At 38.8% G+C, this 22,471-nt stretch overlaps 1 long non-coding RNA gene across 1 annotated transcript; it reads left to right on the top strand.

Annotated features, from left to right (window-relative positions):
- The first annotated feature begins 1,860 nt into the window (after positions 1 to 1,860).
- Positions 1,861 to 16,277, top strand: LOC107837720 (uncharacterized). The gene is made up of 2 exons (XR_001663762.1): positions 1,861 to 1,976; positions 16,003 to 16,277. It is a non-coding gene; the product is annotated as an uncharacterized LOC107837720 (long non-coding RNA).
- The last annotated feature ends 6,194 nt before the right edge of the window (positions 16,278 to 22,471 follow it).

The following is a 22,471-nucleotide window of genomic DNA, read 5'->3' on the forward strand; positions in this document are numbered from 1 at the left end:
AAATACATAACATTACAACACAACACCTGCCTTGGTAATCTATAACAACCCTCATTCAACTTCCAAATGATCTTGAATCCCTAAAAGCTTAAGAGTTGACAATTTTGATGGCCAGATGATGTTTGGTATCAAAAAACCTCCGTACTTAAATCTGTGTTTGGCTGCTGGCTTCGGCTTTTTGCTCTATTTCTTGAGCCGCATCTGTTTCTTTAAGAGATTTTAACTGCTTAACATCGACACGAGCGCACGAGCCAAGATGTCTCCCTGAAGATCCTTGCATTGACGATGATGATCAGTCTTCTTCACCCCACCTGTCAGTAGATGTTGTGATTTATCAGTAAACTGTATGTAGAAAAGCGAAATGCCGTTTGGAAGCATCAAGTGAAGCTTTAGGGTTCGAGGCACAACAAACTGATTCACATAAAAGTACAACGTTGTGGGAGAATTGTTGCTAAAGATTTAGTTGTTTCCAACCTTCATTTTGATGAGGCTTGAGCTGTTTTGCTTTAAAAAGATTGGCGAGACATGTCAATATCTACATATGCAGAACTAATACATACCCCAAAAAGGTTTGTGACAAAATCAAGTGGTGTGAAAACTTTGGCAAAGTACTTTCTTCTTTTTTTAAGTCAACTTTGGCAGTTCAGTTCAGCTTTAGCTAAAGCAACATCTGCATGAGAGCCAAGATTTCTCCTAATGGAAATTTGCACTGATGATAACGATCAGTCTTGTTCATTTCACCTGACAGTGTGGTTAATCTGCGTCTCTAAAACATATATATTTATACCTCTTAAACAAAAACATGTTTTTAAAATGAGAAAGTAACCCACATGGTGACAACCTGATGTTTATTTCTCTCCTCTTCTTGTAAAAGTAACATGTTCTATATACTATGATTGATAAAAGTAGAGCAGAGTAACAATAGTCCAACTGGAGTGTCCATATATATGTGTGTGTGGGAATGGAGTCAAACAGACAGCAAATGGTTTTCCTTTAATAAACCGCCAGACCTTTTCTCGGATGATTCGTCCTAACTCGCAAACAGACAGCCGTGACTAAGATTAGCCTGAGGACAAACACAACAATGCACAGAGAAGAAGAAGAAGAAACGCCGAACATAGGAGAGGAGAGAGGAGGAGAGAGTGGACGAGCCATCAGATACCCGTCGCTGTGTATTTCTTATCGTTACATCAGACATCTCTCATGTCCAGCAGGGAGTTGTCTATTTCTAGATTTTTTCCCCCCCGTATTTTTTACTCAAATGTTAACGCATGTTCTTTCAAGCTTATCAGTTTCCATACGAATTCTCACAGGTGTCAGCTTCTTCAAGTCTGTTTCTCCTAGATACACTCTCACCATCCATCACAGTCTCTGCCCTCATTTTTCTCTCCTCTTAATACCCCGATATTATTTTCTGCTTGGTTTAATTTTCCTCCTGCAATCATTAGTCTTCCCAAAATAAGGGGGGAAAGCAAAGCTGTCATTTCTGTTTGCACTGGAGGTTTTCACATTTGTATTATTTTCTTAAAAATAGCATCAGACCCAAGTCCAAATTGCATCTGCTTTGTATTGCAATAATTTTGCACCTTTCCTGTGTGTCAAAAAAAAAAAACTTTCTGGCATACTGACAACCTGTTGCAATAAAATGTGGAGTTAATGTGCAGCTTTGAAGATCATCAGATAATTTGAACCTGATATGTTTCAGTTTGTTTCTTTAAAGAAATGAAAGTTTTCTACAAAAATACTTTCCAGGTACGTACTAAAACATGTCTACTCTATAAAAGATGGAGATAAACTCAATTACAAGAAAATATGGGAAAACATATTCCTCAACGAAAACTGATCTGTTTGAAACAGGATTATGGGAAGAAGACGACGAGGACAGAAGATAGTTTATGACAAACGTCTGGAGGAATCAGCAGCCGGACCACTGTGCCAAACAAAAGGCATTTATGAGGAAGTGTGAAATTTATCAGGTAAGGCAATTATATGATTTACTGTCTTTATGCACTCCTTTATGTGGTTTGTGGCTTAAACTAAAATAAAAAGCACAGGATCCACCTGAAGGTCTGTTTACACTTTTGTCCTTTAGAAGTTTCTAGATATTGACCTTTGTTCTATATTTTACATCCAGTCTTTGTTGCCTGTCACCCGCTGGCTGCTGGACAGGTCTTTTTAAATAAATTAAAAAACAAAAACAAGTCTCTGCACCAGCGGTCTGAAACACCTGGGCCCGGACTTGCACTGGACTGCAAATTGCTCAGCACAAAAAGCAGAAAACAAAAAATCTTGAATAATAAGCATATAACAGGTGCTGATTCTTCAGTAATAACTCTGATGTCTGCATAAAATGCACCTGCAGGGATGGTGAGCAGCCATCATGCTTCACCGTTTGCAGGATTTGACTGGAACTGCTCAGAGAGGTAGAACCTCATAGCGAATGTCACTGAGGACAAACACGTGAATGAAATCACATTGATTGGCTTCCCTTAAGTATTTAATATTAGAACTCAACCTGATTTTGAGGGCATGAAATTATTAAATTGATGTGAAGAAGAATTTTCAGCAACAGGTCTGTGACTAAACCTGTTATTCCAAGACTCCTAGTCATGCAGTGACTTTCACATCATAAAGCTTCTCATGTCTTTATGTGGAAAAAAACAACACAATGTGTAAATCCACATCCACAGGAAAATAATTGTTTAATTTCCCATTAGAATGAAATGCTGGAGACTTCATGTCTACAAATGAGAAGTTTATACTGACATATGGTCGAGTAAAATTGTTTAAAATTAGTACATATTTAAATGAAAATAAGCACAAATCTGCCTTACTGGAATGGCCTTTATCCTTGTCTTTCCTATCTTGAGTTGCGTCAAAATTTGATAAACTTCCTCAGAGAAGCAGGAAGTCTTGGATTACTAATTGAATTGTCTGTATTCTGTTCTGACTTCCTTTAAAGATGTGACATTCTGGTGTGAAAAAGAGTTATTTTGATTCGGGGTGTGCAGAGCTGAAAGCCTTGAGGCCTGACAGGATTACAACCACAGTTTTTCTGCTGTGCACCTTTCTGTCAGAGAAAACTCCAGAGTTGAGTCACAAGTGAAGCTCCTGTGACTCAATCTAAAAACAAGCAACGTTTTTTCCTTTCATCTGTTGTTTAATTGAGACATAATTCCAGCTGAAATTAAAAAGATGCGATGTGGAAACATACATGTTTGTCACCTCTTTCCTTACAACAACAACAGGCCGAGCATTTTCTCAAAGGAGCTGGCAGTCTTTCCTACCTACTGTCTGGAAACTGGAGATTTTTAAAGCCCTGAAGGGTTGTTCTAGTTGCTATGAAGTGGAAAAGTTTTCAGTGAGATTATGCGACAGTAATTAAACATGCATTAATTTTAAGGTGTTTTACACATCCTCACCAGGGACCATTTTAGTATCAGAAGAATTGTGGGAAATAGATCTGTTGTTCCCTTCAGTGAGGGAATCATAGTTTCACCTCTGAATTTAACAAGGGGAATAAAGAACGGAAGAGAACTGAAACTCGATTTTAACACTAAGGATTTAACAACATCAATAAGCCGAGTTGTGTTAGTGCGTCATAAACTGGTCAGACAGACTACGGCTGTATAGTTGATTAAAAACTCACATAACTGTTTCTGCCCTCTGATAATGTCTCTTATGATTTGAAGATATTTATTTATTTTTTTAGTATTGAAAATCTCTCATCATTTTTATTGCTATTGTTCAGGTAAACAGTCACACGGATTTGAGCTGCTGCCATTTACGGACGAGTTGATAGTTTGTCTTAAAATGATATTTACTTCAGATGATGATTCAATTTATTAAGGGGAAAAAGCTTAGTCTAAATCAGTCTAGTCCAATGTGAAAACATAATGCAGGCACATTGGAGAGGTTGCTGTCTTTACTAGACATTTTTGTCCGGACAAAGCAGAAAATGGAATATATTTCAAACGGAATAAATACCGTATTTTCCTGACTATGGAGCACATCTCACTTTAAGCCGCACCCACAACAATTAAAAAAAAACAAACAAAAAAAAACTGGAAACTGGGGCTATAAGCCACTGGTATCTCCACTGCTCTCGGTTTTCCACAAGAAAATAAATCTGCTATTAAGGACACAGCCCTGCGTCTCCAACCATGGATTCGTTCATGGTGACTTTACGTGCAGCGGCTATCAATCTGTCCTGTCAGATCGATGGCCTTCAACTTAAAAGCTGCGTCATATGAACTTCTTCATGTTGTTTCCATGATGAGGGGGTGTGAGTTTGAAAACATTTCTCCGTCATGCCTGCTGCTAGCATGTGCTTGTTCTAAATGAAAATTAGCACTTTCTTCTTTTATTTCCAATTTTGACTTCCAACGATTCACTTCCCGCTAAAGCGCCCTCTGGTGGTTGAAGAAAAATCTACAGAAAAGCAGCACCGGCTATGAGCCGCATGGTTCAAAGCTTGGGGGAAAAGTAGCGGCTTATAGTCAGAAAATACGGTACTTTTTAAAAAATACATATTTACTTTTTTGCCATTATTTTTACGCTCTGAGCCTCACAGCTACACACGTCTACTTTACTCTTTTCAGACTGACAGTAAAAGGTTAATTTCCAGCCGTTTTCTGACTCGCATGGTAGCTGGCAGAGATGTTATACAGCCTACAGGCTAATGGTTTTCAGGTTAATGATCATCAATGAGAGAGAGGGCAACAACTGAGCACGACAACATAAAATGTGCATTTTAATAAGAAGCTGTAGGCTTCACAGCTGTCAAAATACTTCATTTCTATGGGAGACAGTAAGTTATGTTCAGTAGAATCAGTGTGTGGCATCGCTTTCCTTAATAAGACGAATACGTTTGGCCTTCCAGACTAAAACACAGAGGGAAAAGAAGAATACTAATTTTTCTGGATTTCCACTGCTGAATTAGAAGTTGAAGTTGTCGCCTATGAATTTAACTAAACGTTTTATTGCAGTGTGATCATAATTATGCTATTATATTTATAAAAGGACGTTCAAAATGCCTTAAGTTTTTTTTCTTGTTTCTTTACATCTTGTACATTTTCTTTTAATTTTCTATTTACAAATAGAAAGAAGTAAGGTGACATGCAAATGCATCTACCCCCATTTACTCTGATGCTATTAAATAAAATCCAGTGCGATTAAATAATAAAATAATTCACCTGTGTGTGATTTAATCTCAGTATAAACACCAGCTGCTCTGTGAAGGTGTCTGAGGTTCGTTAGAGAATATTAGCGAGCGAAAAACATCATGGAGACCAAGAAAGGGCAGAGAGAAGGTTATAGAGTAGCTTAAAGGAGGATTAGGTTATAAAACAAAATCCCCAGATTTGAACTTCTCCCAGAGAAAAGGGAGAAGACGAACCAGGAAGCGCTACATAAGTAGACAGCCACACGGAGAGTAATAACCAGAGAAGTAGTCAAGGGGAACGTTTTAACTCTGCTGCAGAGATCCACAGCTCAAGTGGAAGGACTTTTCTACAAGACAATTAGTTGTGCACTTCAGAAATCTGGTACTTATAAAAGAGTAGCAGGAAAAAAGTCATAAGAAATCCTGGTTCCAGTTAACCATGAGCCAAAATGCTCTGGTCAAATTAAATTGAAAGAAAAATGTCTGAGGATGATAAAGACTTGAGAGGAAGATGAAATAGATGATTTCTAAGGACTGTTTCTTTTATTTCCTCAACTTGATGAACTTTTATTTACCCAATTTGAGGATCTTTTTGTCACTTTACGATAAATACAAAACCTCTGCTTCATTATGCAGCTACATTGTACATGAGTGTGTGTGTGTGTGCGTGTGTGTGTGTGTGTGTGTGTGTGTGTGTGTGTGTGTGTGTGTGTTTAGGAAGTAAACCATTCTTGAATTTTGCTGTCGAGGTAAATTACACAACCCATTCTCTGCTCTCCAGAGACACAACCAATACTGTCACAAAAGCCTACCAAGCTTATTGCAGCAATAGCTTTATTGATCTGTACACACACACACACATGCACACACACACACACCTAAACTCACCTATGCATGCATTGGTTAGGTACTCAAGAGACACAACACCTGCATGCAGCTACGCTATTCTCTGGGGCCCGGAAGGACACACTGTATGCAACCTGTGAAAATGCAGATATAAGAAACAACTTGTGCATGCACAGACACAAACACACACTTTGGATCATTAAGGACTTAGGTGTGTCCTGTAAGCAGTTTAGCTCCCTGGTGGACCGGTAATATAGTGCTGTGTCTGTGTGTGCGTGAGTGTCGTCGTGTCAGCTGTTTTGTTGCCTGTTAAGCCACAGTAACGGTTTCTTAGTCGGCTTGGGAACAGTTTGTTAGCCAGCTCAGGGACGAGGATGTGCTGAAAAATCACTACGCTGAGAAATGGTTAAAGGGAGAGCTCAGGTTTTACTCACTTTGTTCATTACTTATATTAGGCTTTTTAATTAGGCTGCTGTAATGCACTAAAATAACACAAAATAGTTTTGGATTTGTTTCTTTTCGAGCGTTATCGTCTTTTTACTTGAAGAAATCACTTGATCAAACTTTGTTCATCGGATCCCTTTTCACAGATATAATACAAAATACTCTGCAGATAAACATGACGAATTTTACTTGGACGATAAATTGTCCCAGAAGTTATTGATAAACGATAATATTATTGATTTGAGACCATTTTCAAGCAATATAATGGTAATTCCATCAAAATGCAAGAAGACATTCTGAAAAATTAATAAACTTTACATTTTAGGACAACAAAATTTTGGAGATAATTCTTCACTCCATACCCTCCTAAAATGTTTAATGTCTTCAATAAGAGACATGTTGAAAATGCCACAGAAGTGATCAAAGGTTTAGTTTCAGTAAAGTTTCCTTTCTGCTGGGACGGTTTAAAGAAATTAAAGAAATCCTCCTCACAAATACAAAAGATGATAGAACCATAACTCTTAATGGATATAATACTGAAGCTGTTTTAATTTTTGTCAAAATATATCTAATCAGTTTAATACAAGCATACCCAACACCAGCTAACTCCCTGTTAGCTAATATCCTGCCTCACTTGTCCAATACATCTGAATGAAATGAATGGGTCACTGCCTGGTCTCTGCATGGCATGACATAAGATGGATTTAGCTATTTGATCCTTATGTTGCAGCAGGGATGCGTATAAATGTTGTAGGACTGTAATAGTTGCACTAGGTTGTTATAAAATTGTTTTATAAAACCATGAGCAGCCACTTAGCCACTTTAATCCTCACATTCTCCCTTTCTATCAGGAAACGTCAATGTAAGATTTTCTTTAACAGCCTGACAGACGCATGTTTCATTCTCCTTCAGTCTCACAACAACCAGCACGGCCAAAATTTGGATTTGTGCCGCTCCACTTGGTGCTCCACTGGGCCTCCAGGGTGCATGTGATTCCTCTGTGCAGGCAGAGCTGTTGGTGGTGTGCTATTTATTTGCATCAAAAGTGTGGATTGTTTTGTTGCAGTTGCTTGGACTCAGCAGTGGCCAGAGATCTTGTGCATATCAGTGGTTTTGCTTTTTGTTTTGACTTTGGTGGAGTAAATGTAAGAATCCAGAAAACAAACAGTCACATGAGATTTGATGGAGATCCTGCTGTAAACCTTCTATAATCTGGCTGATTTTAAACATTTAACACTTTTAATCCGGTAATCACAGTAATGCGCATCAAGTTTGTTTATTTCTGATGCCTGCACTAACTGCTTTTTTGTTCTAAATTGCAGAAGTTTACTAAATTAAGAAAAAACGATAAATAATGGATTAATATACAACATTAAATAATACTGTAATACTGTAGACTGTTTTTGCTTCTCTTTTTCCAAATCGAGGTGAAAAAGGAGGTGTGAATGCATTTTAGGTGTAAAGTGTTGTAAGATGGTGAAAGGAGGAGAGAAGCTCTGCAGCATCTGGAATGGATTTCTCAAGGGAGTAATGGAGAGAAGCAAGAATCTGCAGCTACATCCCCTCGAGCCCTACTCTCTTAGCCACACACACACCTGTAGCAACACACCTGCACACACACACACACACACACACACACGGAGGCACTCTGCTGATTTCGCACATATCACACACACACATGCGTCAGCCTGTCCAGCTCTTTTCTTTTCACCCTCCACAAGTTTGAGACTCAAATCAGTGGCGATCACCACTTAAAATGTCCTTTGTTGGGTTTTTCTTCCCATCAGCGTCGCAAAATTAGCTTTCCGGTAGACTCTGTTGCTTTTCGAAAGGCAACACAGAGCTGGAATAATGAAAAATACCTGCTTGTGTTTGAGTACAATTCATTACGGTGATATTGATCTGCTCAGAGGAAAAGGCTCAGAGGCTGCTGCTGCTGCCGCTGCTGCTGCTGTTTCCTTAAAGAGGCTGCAGCTGTGCTTTGATTTACGACAATTCATCACAAATTAGGGGAAAAAGAACAACCGAATGAGTCTGTTTGCCTTGTATCTGGACATGTAAGCATCGTCTTTAGAGTGGTAGGCAGTAAAATCTACTAGATTCTCTGATTTCAAGCTTTTTTTTCTTGGTTTTCTTTGCAACTATAAAAGTTACAACTTTCCATTCATGAAAACGATTGAGGCTTTATTCGTGACCATTGAACAGTGGGCCAGATCTTCAACTTTGTAAAATTGCTCTCTTAATTTTTTCCAGAGCTGTATATAAGTGGTAAACACAAACAGAACCACCGGGTCACAGGGGTTTTTCTGTTGGGTCTGTTTGTGTTCTGTCTCTCTGGTTTGGGTCTGGTTCCTGTGTTGGAGCTGGATGGATGGTACTTCCTGCTTCACAGACAGACTACACTGTAAACGGGGAACCTTTTTGTTTTCTGAATATAAAGTAGTTTCTCTCAGCTGTTTGAATACGTCTCAGGGGGGATTTTGCAGTTTTTCAGCTTACCACTTTGAACCTGTATAATCAAAAAGTAATAAAGAAAGATGTTTCTTTTTCCTTCAACCATTTTAACTCAGACAAATAAATGTTAATGAAAAACAACCCCCCATGCACTGAATATCCACAGGAGGCTGTGAAGCTTGAGCTGGAGTACAGAGGAGACGCACACCTTTTCCGTGTTTCTTCATAAAACGGATTAATGCGCTCGCTGAGCTACAGGAAAACCCCTCAAAGTAACTGCATAATTATGCAAAAGAAGCCGACTGCACTCTCTCCTGAAAGCGAACGAGTGATTCTTCAAAATGAATCAACAGTTGTGAAGAGTTGTCGGTTAAATGAATGGAAATATGAATATGGATCAGAGTGCAGCCCTTTCTGCCCCATCAGCTTTTCTGCCTATTTTAAAGAGCCGTTGCAGCAACACAGACCTACTTTTTCCTCTTTATACTCTGATGCCTTTTGCATTTTTAGTGTGCCTTTTCAACGCACGTTAAAACTGCTCAGAGCAGGAAAAACTGCCTTATTGAAAGTACAAACTCGTGTTGCCGAACATTCATCTCCACCTTGCAGCTTCACATCCTAAGAGAAACTCTGACAGTTTTTAAAAAGGAGCCAAATTTCTACTGAGTAAAACCAGAAGATGACCGGAGAAAAGAGTTAATGCTGCATCCTGCTGCACAAGCACCAGAAATATTCACATTTGGGACTCATTTGTTTTCAAAATTTGAGGTGTTATGGTGCAATTTGAGTGCATTAATACTTTACAGTATTTACAGTATTTGATAAATTTTAAAATATCCTCTTTACCTGCAATCATCAAACTGCTTTCTATCCTGGATTTCTCATGACTTCGTCATGCTTCACAGTAAACATGACGTGTCTAATATGTGTTTTATAGATTTGCTTATCTAAACTTTACTTAATCACTTTTTTGTTTTTCAAAAATTAAATGCATGTTATTGTTGAGATGTAAAACATTTGAGCCGCATTTAGTTGTGTTTACTATCTTTTACTGTTTAGGTCAGTGTTTCTCAACCCTGGTCCTCACAGCCCCCCTGTCCTGCATGTTTTAGGTGTTTCCCTTCTGCCACACACCTGAATTGTATCTCTGGGTGATTAACAGGCTTCTGCAGTACTTGATGGTCATGCAATCACTTGAATCAGCTGTTCTGGAATAGAGGCACATCTAAAACATGCTGAGCAGGGGGGCGGTGAGGACCAGGGCTGAGAAACACTGGGTTAGGTCAAATAAATTTTGTGAGTTTTAGATTTTGAACCTAAATTTGTGAGTTTGTGAAAGATAAACTTGTGTTAACTTTTTATTAATTTTGTGAAACCTCCAAGAGTTGAATAAAGCAGAGTTTTTATGTTAACACAAAAAAAAAAACCCTGAAAGAAGTAAAAGACAGCAGTGGGAACTATTTCCCAGAATGCTTAGCGGCATGTTTTTGTATCCTGAGATGGAAGTGCGTTACATTGATCTGACTTTTGTGTTTTATTAATAATGTTTATTTTAATGCAACTTGAGGATGATGTCATGTTCACACTGAATGTTTTTGAGCTGAATTCATTGTGATTTTTAATAAAATTCATCTTCAGATCAGAATTTTTGTTCATGCAATTCGAAACAAGAATTTAAATTATTCTAAGTGAAATAAGTATTTTAACTTGGCATTGTGAGTGAAAATAATAGAGAAACGTGGCTCTTTAACTACGTGAGGAAAGTTATGTTCTTGCAAATTGTGAAATAATTATTTGGTTTAAATTACAGCATTAAGTTAAAACTCACAATTCAAGAATAATGAACTTAAAAAACAATGTTTAAACAACTTGTCTCTTGTTAAATAAACTTTGTGAACTTTAATTTCTGAGTTAAAACCAAAACGATTTTCTTGTTGACATATTTTCAAGGCAGCAGATGGACTTTTATTTTCTAGTTAACACACTCTCAAATGTTTTTCAGTAACAGATGTGTGTGGCTAAAATAATTGAATTAATATTTTGTTGCCACCACCATGAAGCTCTTCCTATGGAAATAAACCACCAGTATATTGCCCAAAACATTTGAATAAAATTGTCAACATTCTTGTTCTGGCTGATTTTCACACCACAGTTTGTAAAAAACACTATTAATTTCACCAAAAACAAACAAGAAAGGAATGAATACATCATCTTGTGATGTAACATGTTCTAACATACTTTTTTCTTCCACTCAATTTCCCACAACTTTCAGCAATATCCTTGGAAACAATCAACTTAAGAAAAAACATAATAAAAGAGTACAATTTTCATGCAAAACATGCCAAAAATGTATGAAACAAATTAAGCTTTAGTTATTCTGTACTCAGTCATCTCTGTTCCTTTTTTACGTAACTAAATCTTGATTCATTTTGTTGCTGAGGTCATCTGTGACTCTTGTACTGTCTCTCAGATGTAGGTCAATTTATTTGGCTGAAGTTTCTTCAGAGTTTTGACTTTGCTGCATAGAAACAATGAAGTCTAGCTGCAGGCTGTTCTTCACACAAAGGTCAGAAGTCTCAAAAAAACCTTTATATTTTCAGATTTCAGCTGCAGGCAGACATGTCGAAGCAGTAGTAGGGACAATAAAAAATTATTTTACCACATAAAACACGGAGTATGGACTCACATTTTTGTGTGTAATTGATTTATTTAATTTAAACACTCTGTGACAACAGTCAGTTGGAGATAATTTATGAATTGCAAGCATGTTCTAATAGCAAGTAGATTCGCAGCACAGTGTGGATGATGGAACAATGGAGGTTTTATCAGCTGAATAAATTGCAACTGACAAGTATAATTTATATATTTTTGGTGCATTTATCAGGGCTATTTCAGAGGCAGTTTAGATCCTAATAAGGTCTATTTTCTCAAAGCATGCAAATGCACACACAAACAATAAATTGTGTCAGCAACATACATCTTCATTAGTGTCTAGTAATTTCTCTGTTCTTCTCAGTGTCTTTGTTTTCCCTCATGAATGGCAAAAAATCTCAGTATCAAGGCTCTTATTTAGAGTCATTAGGTCATATTTAGTCATAATGGCTTGGAGATGCTCAGGAGGATTGTTTAGAGAAAATTACTGTTAATCATACTTGCGCTTGATTAATCTCACAAAGGGAGCATCGCAAGAGACAGAGGTAACGCGTGGAAAAATGACAAATACGACTCTATTTCAGTTTTATTGCATTAAGGGAAATTTATGGCGACAATCTTTCCTGACTGATGTTGCGTTTGAAGGCAGATAGTTTGTCTGTGGTTGTGTTCATCCAGATGATTTACTAATATTCTGGGAGAAAACACTGTCTGACTATCATAATATACTGGAGTTGAGAAACAAGCCCATCATTTTTAAAATAATTGATGCTGATTGTCAATAAAAACGTTTATTTCTACAATGTCTTGGCTATTTGCTTAACCGTGTTATCCACAATGGAAACTGATATCCATCAGCTCAACGTAACAGTAATACACAGAATACTTATGACTTCCACAAATACCATAACAATCCCACTAAGAAGAGTCTAGACTGAACTACCTCGCCCTTTCAATCAATTATGATAGTAGCCATCTTATTCTTTTTTAGTATTTGGCTATTACAATAAAAATCAGTCAGAATATTAAAGGTTTCCTCTGAATCTTGGACAGACCTTTTGGATGGTCTCCATTACTTACGCCGAAGCGTAGCTGGCGGCACATCACCACCAGAACCATTTCTACTATTTCTGCTTGTCAGATTTTGGTGGTTTGTTGCCACAGATGAGCCATAGAAGCAGCTCATTGTGACCCAGGCATTAAGTTGAGGATCTGGAGGACGGGTTGCCATGTTGGCCGTCACGGCATAATGGCTGCTTGGCTGCCACGCCTGCAGTCATTACCGTATTTTCCACACTATAAGGTACACCGGGTTGTAAGGCATACTGTCTATGAATGGTCTACTTTTGATCTGTTTTCATGTATAAAGCAAATCGGACTTTAAGACAGATAAGCCAGTCAGTCAAAGCACAGGACATATTACTCTCCTGATATGGTAGCCGTAATGTAACAAAAACATTATGACAGAGCCGTGTACCACACAAAACCTCTTGAAGGTCAGTAACCACAACCAGAATCAATCCATATTAATCCACTAGAGGGGGCTGTTTTCCTCCAGAACAATACCGTAGTTTCCGGACTGTAGAGCGCACCTCACTATAAGTTGCACCTACAAAGTTTTTTTGTTTTTTTTTTTAACTGGAAATGTACATATATAAGCCACACCGGGCTATAAACCGCTGGTATATCCGTCGTTCTCGATCTGTACTGCCAAGTTGATAGCCTTCAATTTAAAAGGTGCATCATATGAACTTCTTCGTGTTGTTTCCATGATGAGCAGGTGTGAGTTTGAAAACATTTCAAAACAGTGCCTGCTGCTAGCATGTGCTTGTTCTAAATAAAAATCAGCGCTTTCTTCTTTGATTTCCAATTTGACTTCCAATGATTCACTTCCTGCTAAAGAGCCCCCTGGTGGTTGAAGAAAAATCCACAGAAAAGCCACCTGGTTCAAAGCGTGGGGGAAAAGTAGCAGCTTATAATCTGAAAAATACGGTATATAAGACGCTCAGGTCATTTTTAAGTACACCTTATAGTCCAGAAAGTACGGTAATCTTCACACCAAATGGTTCTGCACCTTTAAACACATAAAGACCAACATGTACTGGGTTTCCGTGGAACAGAGCATTTGACTGGGAGAAATGCACACATCTCCAAATTGCGCATATAGGCTGGTAGCTGGAAGAAGGCAAGAAGTTGTTTTTGAGTTGCACAGTTTAATAATGCCCAAGAATGATAATAATAAATGCAATAAAATTCTATATTCCAGTAACATTTTAAAGGCTTTGTGAAAACATAATCAAATTGTAAATATCTCATGTTAAAAATCATAATTGATTGAAAGAGCAAGGTAGTTCAGTCTAGACTTTTGTCAGCATGCTTCTTCTGACTGATTTTCACATCACAGTTATCATCTTGTTTGACTGGGGCTTAAAAAAATATTAATTTCACCAAAAACAAACAAGAAAGGAATGAAGACATATGCATGTGATGCAGCATGCACAACCGTTTAACACATATTTTTCTTCCACTCAATTTCCCACAACTTTCAGTAATATCCTCAGACACAGCAGTCTGGAAACAGCCAGCTTGAAAAAAAGAAAAGAAAAGAAAAGAAAACAAACACGTAAAAATTACAACTTTGAAGCAAAACATGCCAATAATGTATGAAACATTGAATGAAGCTTTGGTTATTCTTTACACATTCTAGTTTGAGATCTCTGTTCCTTCTTGATCCATTCAGTTGCTGATGTCATCTGTAATATCATAAATAACAAATGTTAAAGAAGGAGGACCCTGCAAGGAAAAGCCGGTATGCAAGACGGATGGATGGTGTCTTTTTTCCGCAGTAGCAGATTTTATAGCAAAACATGTTGATGTTAGGCCAACATATTCACATTTAGCTATGAGTATATGGATGCATTTTAAGATCAAATTTTATCAATGGCCAACGAAGAGATTCCAGTCACCAAGTCATTTCTGACATCTCCATTCAAAACACTGGATCTATAAATACTCAGTATGAAAAACATTTTGATGAAGTGTTTCCAGACGTTTACATGCTTTAAACACTGTCTAATTTTCAGCTGAACGGTAATGCTAGTATCACGACAGAAAAGTTGCTAAAATGCACGACTACTACCTGGCTCCTTCAATTACTGAAACTTCAGCGACTGACTGCAGTAAAGCAATTATGTCGAAAATCCAAATCTCTAAATTGAGTTGCAGAGAGACAGAAATGCAGAACATGCCTGTCAGTCACTGGTTCTGATGAACAACTCAATCAGCCTCTCTGAGTTATTTATAGTCGCAGTTGTTGCTGGTGGGGCAGTGAAAAATGCATTTGCCTTTTTAAATATTCAGCTCACGCTGCGCTGAATGTTTTGACATCCAACTCCGAGTTGATTAGCCTTCGAGACACATTAGAAAGACAGTTATTTGAAAGAAATCCCTGCATCCTCAGTTTATCAGTTTAATAAGTTAATTTAATGAAATTAAAAACTCTTTGGTTTTAGGGATGCCCCTAATTCACAGCCACAAATATTTTCATTTCATTAAAGTGAAATCTTACATGTATTTTTCAGGGGCTCTTTACTTAGTGCACGATGATTATCTACCGGTTTGTTCTTGAGGGCAACATGGTAGATTATTCATTGGCAGTGCAGTTTCATGGCAGGAAGATTCTGGGTTTAAATTCCTGCTGCAGCCTTTTTCTGTGGAGTTTGGATGTTTTTCCAAGTGCATACTTGAACCTTATAGGTTACTTGTAAATGTAAAGCACAGTCACCTGTCTGCATGATGGATTGCTGCTTTTTATAAAAAATTTTGAAAGAGGTCCTACATGACCAAGAATAGTTTCTCAGTCATTTAAAGAGAACATAGTATTTAAATCCTGTCTTTTCACATGTAAGTCATTCATTTGTGGTTTATGTAAAGTGGAACTGAAATGCTTTGGTATGAATTTCTTGTTAAATGCCCGTCTTCCACCCCTGATCTGACCCTCCAGGTCACAGACCGCTCCCATCCCATTCAGCCACTTTTGTAGTTTGATGGCAGAGATTCGATTGGCAGCACAAAAATGTTTTATTCTCAAATTTATTAACAGATGTCAACAGTGGAAAACGTGTCCATCCAGCCTGACATGTTCAAACCAGAATATAGTACAACTATATGAACGAATACAGCTTGTAAACGAGACCTCAACATAGTTAACATCTTAGCTAGCGCTGTCATCATAGTTACTGAGTGCATTCGGTTCATGTATTCCCCAAGACAAAAATTGCAAAAGCAATGCCTATTCAAAACATGCAGCACAGTTATGTCCCTTAGGAGCTAAAATGCTATGAAAACAAAGGCCAGGACATCATTTCAACACAGTAAATTAATGTTTAAAACAAAGTCTGCTACTACTATTTGCAGCTTTGCTGTATCCGTAATTTCTATAGGTGGAAGGAAGCAACCCCTCTATCAAAATAAGTCTTTCGGCAGAGGTTACTGAAGCAGTAATGGGATGTCTCAACTGATGTCGGTACATTTCTAAGGAAAAGAAATGTGATCAGGTACCAAGCAGAAGTTCTGATGCTCCTGGATGGTGCAATGAGTCGTGTGGGTCAATACATGCAGCAACCAAACATTTTGACTTATCCACTTGTAACTTCTGCATCCTTATACTTCGACTACAACATCTCTGTGAGAAATAAAAATGGTGCAAAGTTGGTTAGCCAGTAGTCGATGACCTTGACCAAAATACTGTGACATAGTAGTTCAAAGTATGTAACAAGTAGTTCAAAGTATGTAACAAGTAGCATCACCAGGATACTGAATTAAACTTTTTGGCACTGTAAGTGCACAACAAAATGTGTTTAAGGACTGAAAATGTGCATTTTACAGGATTTATCCCCTTTAATACTTTTGGAATAATTACCCAATTGCTTGGGTAATTACTCTAATTATATTGAAGATCTGGGAGCATCGGAGTTGTTAAGACAAAGACAGAACATGAGCATGAAAGAGTACTTTATTAATCCAGAGATTATACTCCAGATTAACCACTCTTGTAGGCTACACCGTCTACTAATTGTTTTCAGGACTTTCAAATGAAAAGAGTCTGTGACACTGCAGAATCATCAGCTTCTCAGTGTAAGGGTTGGGTCTGTGTGCAGCTCTCAGACGGGGGCTGACTCCCACTGTCCTCGTAAACGAGGCGGCTCAGTCGCCACTGACGCATCACAACTTGTAACTGGTTTGCAAGGTGGAAAACTTCCTCTGTCTGCAGCTCTCCTGACTCCTCTGTCCACCCTGAACCAGGATTTTCTAGGTGACAGTTTAAAGAATATAACTTTGGAGGAGGTGTACTTTTAGCTGGGCCTAAAAAAATGTTTCTAAATCATCTTCTTATCAATAAGATATAACGGTTATCAATAAAACATTGTTAGAGACTTGGACCCCAGAACCAATTAGATGTGTAATAAGCTTTGGTAGTATCTTTACAGTTAACAAGCCCCACATGAAAGAGTCAAAGGTTTACAAGATCATTTTGTAAATGAGGGAAGAAAAGACCGCAGCATGAGGGTTGCTGTAAAAATCAGCAAAAAAATAAAGTAACTTAATTCACAAACAGATCAGACAATATATGTTTTACTCACCTGAATTAATTTAAAATTATAGAATTATTTACCCTAGCAGCCCTGGATGAAAAAATACTCAAGCTTTTCAAAAGATGTAAAAATTGATGAGTGAAAATGCCAGATATGGCAGTAAATTGGCAGCAGTTCTGGAGCCCAACAAGGTTAACGCTGAGCTGCAAGAGGAAAAAGAGCCAGAATCCCCGTCACACTGACAACTGGAGGAGGACAGCTGGGGGCTGGCAGTGCAGACCCAACGAGACCCAACAATTCAAGAAATAATTAGGGAGGTGGCACTGACAGGTGTCCACTTAGACACCCCACTTGACAGCGGTGCCCCTCCAGGCACATCAGTTTCTGAAGCCCCCGACACCGACAGTCAGCCCATACCGGGAGCATGGGGGACGAAAGCCCCCACCAGTAACCCAGGCACAGACTCACCAGTCGGTGAGGGGGCATTTAGCATGCTGATAAGGGAGAATATTGCTGAGAATGAACTGTATGTGAGCGCTTTCTACTTGTGGAGGTCAGTTTAGACTGTATAATGACATAGAAGATGAGGAATATCCAAACCAGGGTGGCAAACTTATTTTGGACCAAATCAAGATCATGAACGCTCTTAAAGGGCCGGTTGTGCCAGAATGTATTGATAAAACCTGATCACAAACTGTTAAAATATTCAATAAATTGTTAAAATTAAATTATACTGAACATCTTTTCAATCCCTCCACGATTTTGTGATTCTTTTTGTGATTTTTTTTTTCAATAAAAATCAAAGTGTTTGTGGTACTCATTTGGAAATATTTGTGCTTATTTATGACAGTAAATGCGACTTTTTATTACTCGCTGTATTGATCGTATACTAAAACCTGACATCAATGAAAGCTGAGGCAGCTGTTTAGAACAAGTAAGAAAGCTTTTGTCCATTTTTGAGAAGAATCTGCAATAAACTCCCGATTATAAGCACAATTTGTTGATCTCCATAATAATTCTCAAGAAACTGGAGAGGCTAATTGATACAATTTGGCAGCAAGCAGATAAAAACCTGCATTGATTTGATTGATGACATTATATTTAAGCAGACTTAATGTTTAGTCTTGAATCTAGATGGCCACATAAACAGCTACGGCTTTGGCACGTAATCTAAACAAAGAATCTTACTTGAATATTAATTTATGTCAGTAATGAAATTCAAATATTTAAATTCATGCACTCAGAGTGACATGTTAGAAAACCATTTCGGCTTTGATGTAGCATCTAAACTAACACTTGATTGGTTAAACTGCACAGCCGACCAATCATTGGACTTGACACACGGGAGGCGACGTTGTTCCTGCTGCGTTAATTTCCTGTGAGATTTGCTCAATGAGGCGACAGTCGCTTGTTCTCCTCCGATCAAGAAACCAGCAAAGTTCGTGCATGTGAAATTTGGAGCTGTAAACACGCAGGCTAGAGACGCAGCACACAAGTTGAAACGTGTTAAACTTTTGTCGTACCTGACGTCGCCCTCGTGTCCCGTGTGTTGGGTTTCACTTGAAGTGAAGGAAAACTTTACCTCTTGTGTGTCGAACCTCCAACTCTAGTAGAGTTGAAATAAATTGGGAAAGAATTAGACTTACATTATATAAATTAAGCACATACATATTTAATTAAACTGTATTATTTGTTTTAAATGACATTAATTCCTGAAGAACATTGTGATGTTTTATGTAGTTGTTTAGTGAATAGTGGACCATTTAGACCTCCTGGCAGAAGTTCTTGAACTAGAAAAAACAAGTTAGCAAATAAATTAGAGTAAGCCTCACCAACTGGTCTGTTTCTCAAGCAGCTATTGATCCAGGTGAGTCTGAAAGCCTCCTGTGTCTTTTAGAGTTTCTGACAAACTAATTCAGGATGAATTGTGTGAAATGCACTGGAGAAATTAAAGAACATGATCCTCAACATGCTGCCTGCTCTGCTCAGATAGCAGTAAGACGGCTGAAGCTGGAGTATGATGGCATCTTCAACTCCAACTCCACAGTGAGAAACGACCTGCAGGGGGTTCTGGGAGTTCATTTTGGCTTAATCAAAGTAACAGATCTGGTGTCACTCAGGACTCCTGAACTGGCTTTATTTGGTGCTGGAAAAAGGCAGAATATCTTCCAAAGTACTGCAACGTTCTCCTGGGTAGGGTTATTAAAAAAAAGTACAATTAAAGTGTCTTCCAAAAATACTCATAGCTTTAAACTCATTTCACATTTCGTTGAATTGTAGCCAACTTTTATTGTGAATAAAAATTAAAAAAGTATGTTATGCATTTGCATTCAACTCCTTTAAATCAATAAGTCTTCATGTTTGTCTTTGCTGATGTTTATTCGCATTTGCATTATTTGTACTAATTCATGGTCAAAATTTGGTCACTTTGTTACTACAAATAAGGTAACTTTAAGACTACACTTGCAAACAGCTTAATTATTTCATTTTAGTTGATTTTGATAATTGAACCAGGTACGTAAGTGAGAAATAGGGAAGCTATGGTTTGGTTGCAGCCCGCTCCAGTGAAAGCTGAAGACCACGACCTGATGAAGCCAACAGGACCACATCATCTGCAAAATGCAGAGACGCGATCCCAAGGCCACCGAAACGGATCCCACCCGAGCGGTTCGCGGCCGAGTGTGAGGCGGCCGGGATGAGGATCAGTGCCTCTAAATCTGAGGCCGTGGTCTTGAGCTGGAACAGAGTAGAGTGCCTTCTCCGGGTCGGGGAGGATGTCCTGACCCAGGTGGAGGAGTTTAAGTATCTGGGGTTCTTGTTCTCGAATGAGGGAAAAAAAAATGAATCGACAGACGGATTGGCACAGTTTTTGACTCAGCTTTTTGAGAGCTGAGTCAAAAATCAAAGCTCTCAATTTACCGGTCGATCTACGTTCCCATCCTCATCTATGGTCATGAACTTTGGGTCATGACCGAAAGAACGAGGTCACGGATACAAGCGGTCGAAATGAGTTTCCTCCGCAGGGTGGCTGGGCTCTCCCTTAGAGATAGGGTGAGAAGCTCGGTCATCTGGGGGAGACTCAGAGTAGAGCTGCTGCTCCTCCACGTCGAGAGGAGCCAGTTGAGGCTCGGGCATCTGGTCAGGATGCCTCCTGGACGGCTCCCTGGTGAGGTGTTCATGTCCCACCAGGAGGAGGCCCCGGGAAGACCCAGGACATGCTGGAGGGACGATGTCTCTCGGCTGGCCTGGGAACGCCTTGGGATTTCCCCGGAGGAGCTGGAAGAAGCGGCTGGGGAGAGGGAAGTCTGGGCCTCCCTTCTCAGGCTGCTACCCCTGCGATGGAAGAAGACGGATGGATGGATAAATGGTTTGTTTTCAGTTTCTTTTTGCTCTGTTGAACTTTTCCCTCCCTAGTGAAAATCATAATATTTATTCTAAATATTTTTATTACATTTATTTGCTCTACTTTCGCCTGTGGGAGCCGTTCAGACCAAAAGGTTTTTGGCACACCGTGTATATTCGCTGAAATGATGCTGCTTACTCTCGGCTGAATTTCCACCAACTCTCTCGGTGCCTCTAAGTCTAGTGTGCATGAACGTCATGAAGAAGCTGATAATCTGAGCACATCTGAAGTTCTCTGTTCTTCTGCTTCTTCCTCAAGGGTCCAACGAGTCTGAGCATCTGCATCAGAGTCTTGAGGTACGACATGCTGCTCTGCAAGGCCTGCTGCTGCATGTTGCAGCGCGTGGAGGAGATCGCTTTGTGTGCCGAGTTCCCGCAGCTCCCTGCGGAGGAGCGCGGTGATATTATGGAAAAAGACGAGCTTGTATGAAAGAAGAGAAAGGTATATAAGATTATTCGGAGGTCGATTTCCTTTGCTCCTCAAGAGCAAGAGACGCACTTGGCAGCACTCTGTAGAGCAGCTCAGGTGGCATGCAAACTGTGTTGTACCTCAAGATGCTGATGCAGTTGTTTGAGCTAGAGTGCAGTAACTGGATTTAGATATTCATATATTAAGTATTTTTAGAAGGATGTTTTTCTGGCTGTGCTGTAAAGCCCCTGTTATAAAATAGGAGGAAGTCTGCTGAGTTCAAGGCTGCTTTAGTATCTGAAGTTTCAAGGTTGTGTTGCACTTTTCCCCCATATGGATTTATCTGTGCACTCTCGTGTCACCAGGAGATAAGTGAAGCAACTGGACCTTATCTATCATAAACAGCAACAGGTGCAGGAGCAAGAATGCAGAGGGATATTTGTATCGGATTTTCATGAGGTTTATTTTGTTGAAAGCAGATAAAAGCGTGATTTTTATGCAGGAATCGTAGATTAGCTCAGTGGTCTGACGGTTTACAACTGCCCACAGGCAAACAAAACAAAGTCAGAGCTTATTTGGCTGACTTCAAATACTCTGTGAAGCAAAACAACATCGTTTACACGGAAATATGATTTTGAAATGAGTTTATATCCGATTAGGTTCCACCAAACCGGTTCCATGCTTGGTTTTTTTTTGGTGATGAACAACCCTTATCATATCACCCAACTTCCTAATGTAACTTACATTTTCTTTGAATTGCTCTTTGGTCAAATAACACTTACAAGTCGCGTCTGTTGTCCTCACAGGCTGACGTGTGTAGCTCCTGATTTGACAGCTGGAATCTTTGGATCAGACGTAAACTTCAGTGGCTTTTCGAACACCTGAAGGAGGTGTGAACTTATTTTATTTAAACCTATTTAGGAGTTTGCGAAGTGAGAAGCTTTTGAACAGTATTTCCTCCAACGATGCAAAAGGGAGAAATTAAACCAAGTTGAAAATATGAATGTATTTTGAAACAGTTGTTATTGCTGTCTGTTCGGTTCGGTTCGGCCTGCAGTCTTACTGCACAGAGCAGCTGGAACATTGGAGTAAAAGTCATTGCTTATGTTTGTCAGTTTCACTGGAAACAGCACTGATATACATGTAACACTTTGAAATCACATTTTTATTATCTGATCACATCCAACTAGTAATTTAATAGATTAGTGGGGCTGTGGCTTCAGTTAGCTTCTCAAATGATTTCTGAGGTCCAACAAAACTAATTATATGGCTTCTTATTTATTTAATAGATGACTCTAATATTCAGATCTGTAAACAGTAACGTCAGGGTTAACAGCAGGCTGTCATCTGGTAGCTAATGTTTGGATAGAATAATGTTCCAATAGACAATTGGAAACGTATGTAATGCTACAACTATACCTCCACACTTTGATTGTTTACGTCTGTGATGGCAGAACCAAAACAACTTCCTGAAAAATGTAAGGCTTACACAGTAACCCAAACAAG

The sequence above is a fragment of the Poecilia formosa genome, unplaced genomic scaffold (assembly GCF_000485575.1).
Source record: "Poecilia formosa unplaced genomic scaffold, Poecilia_formosa-5.1.2 Scaffold169, whole genome shotgun sequence".
Classification (NCBI taxonomy): Eukaryota; Metazoa; Chordata; class Actinopteri; order Cyprinodontiformes; family Poeciliidae; genus Poecilia; species Poecilia formosa.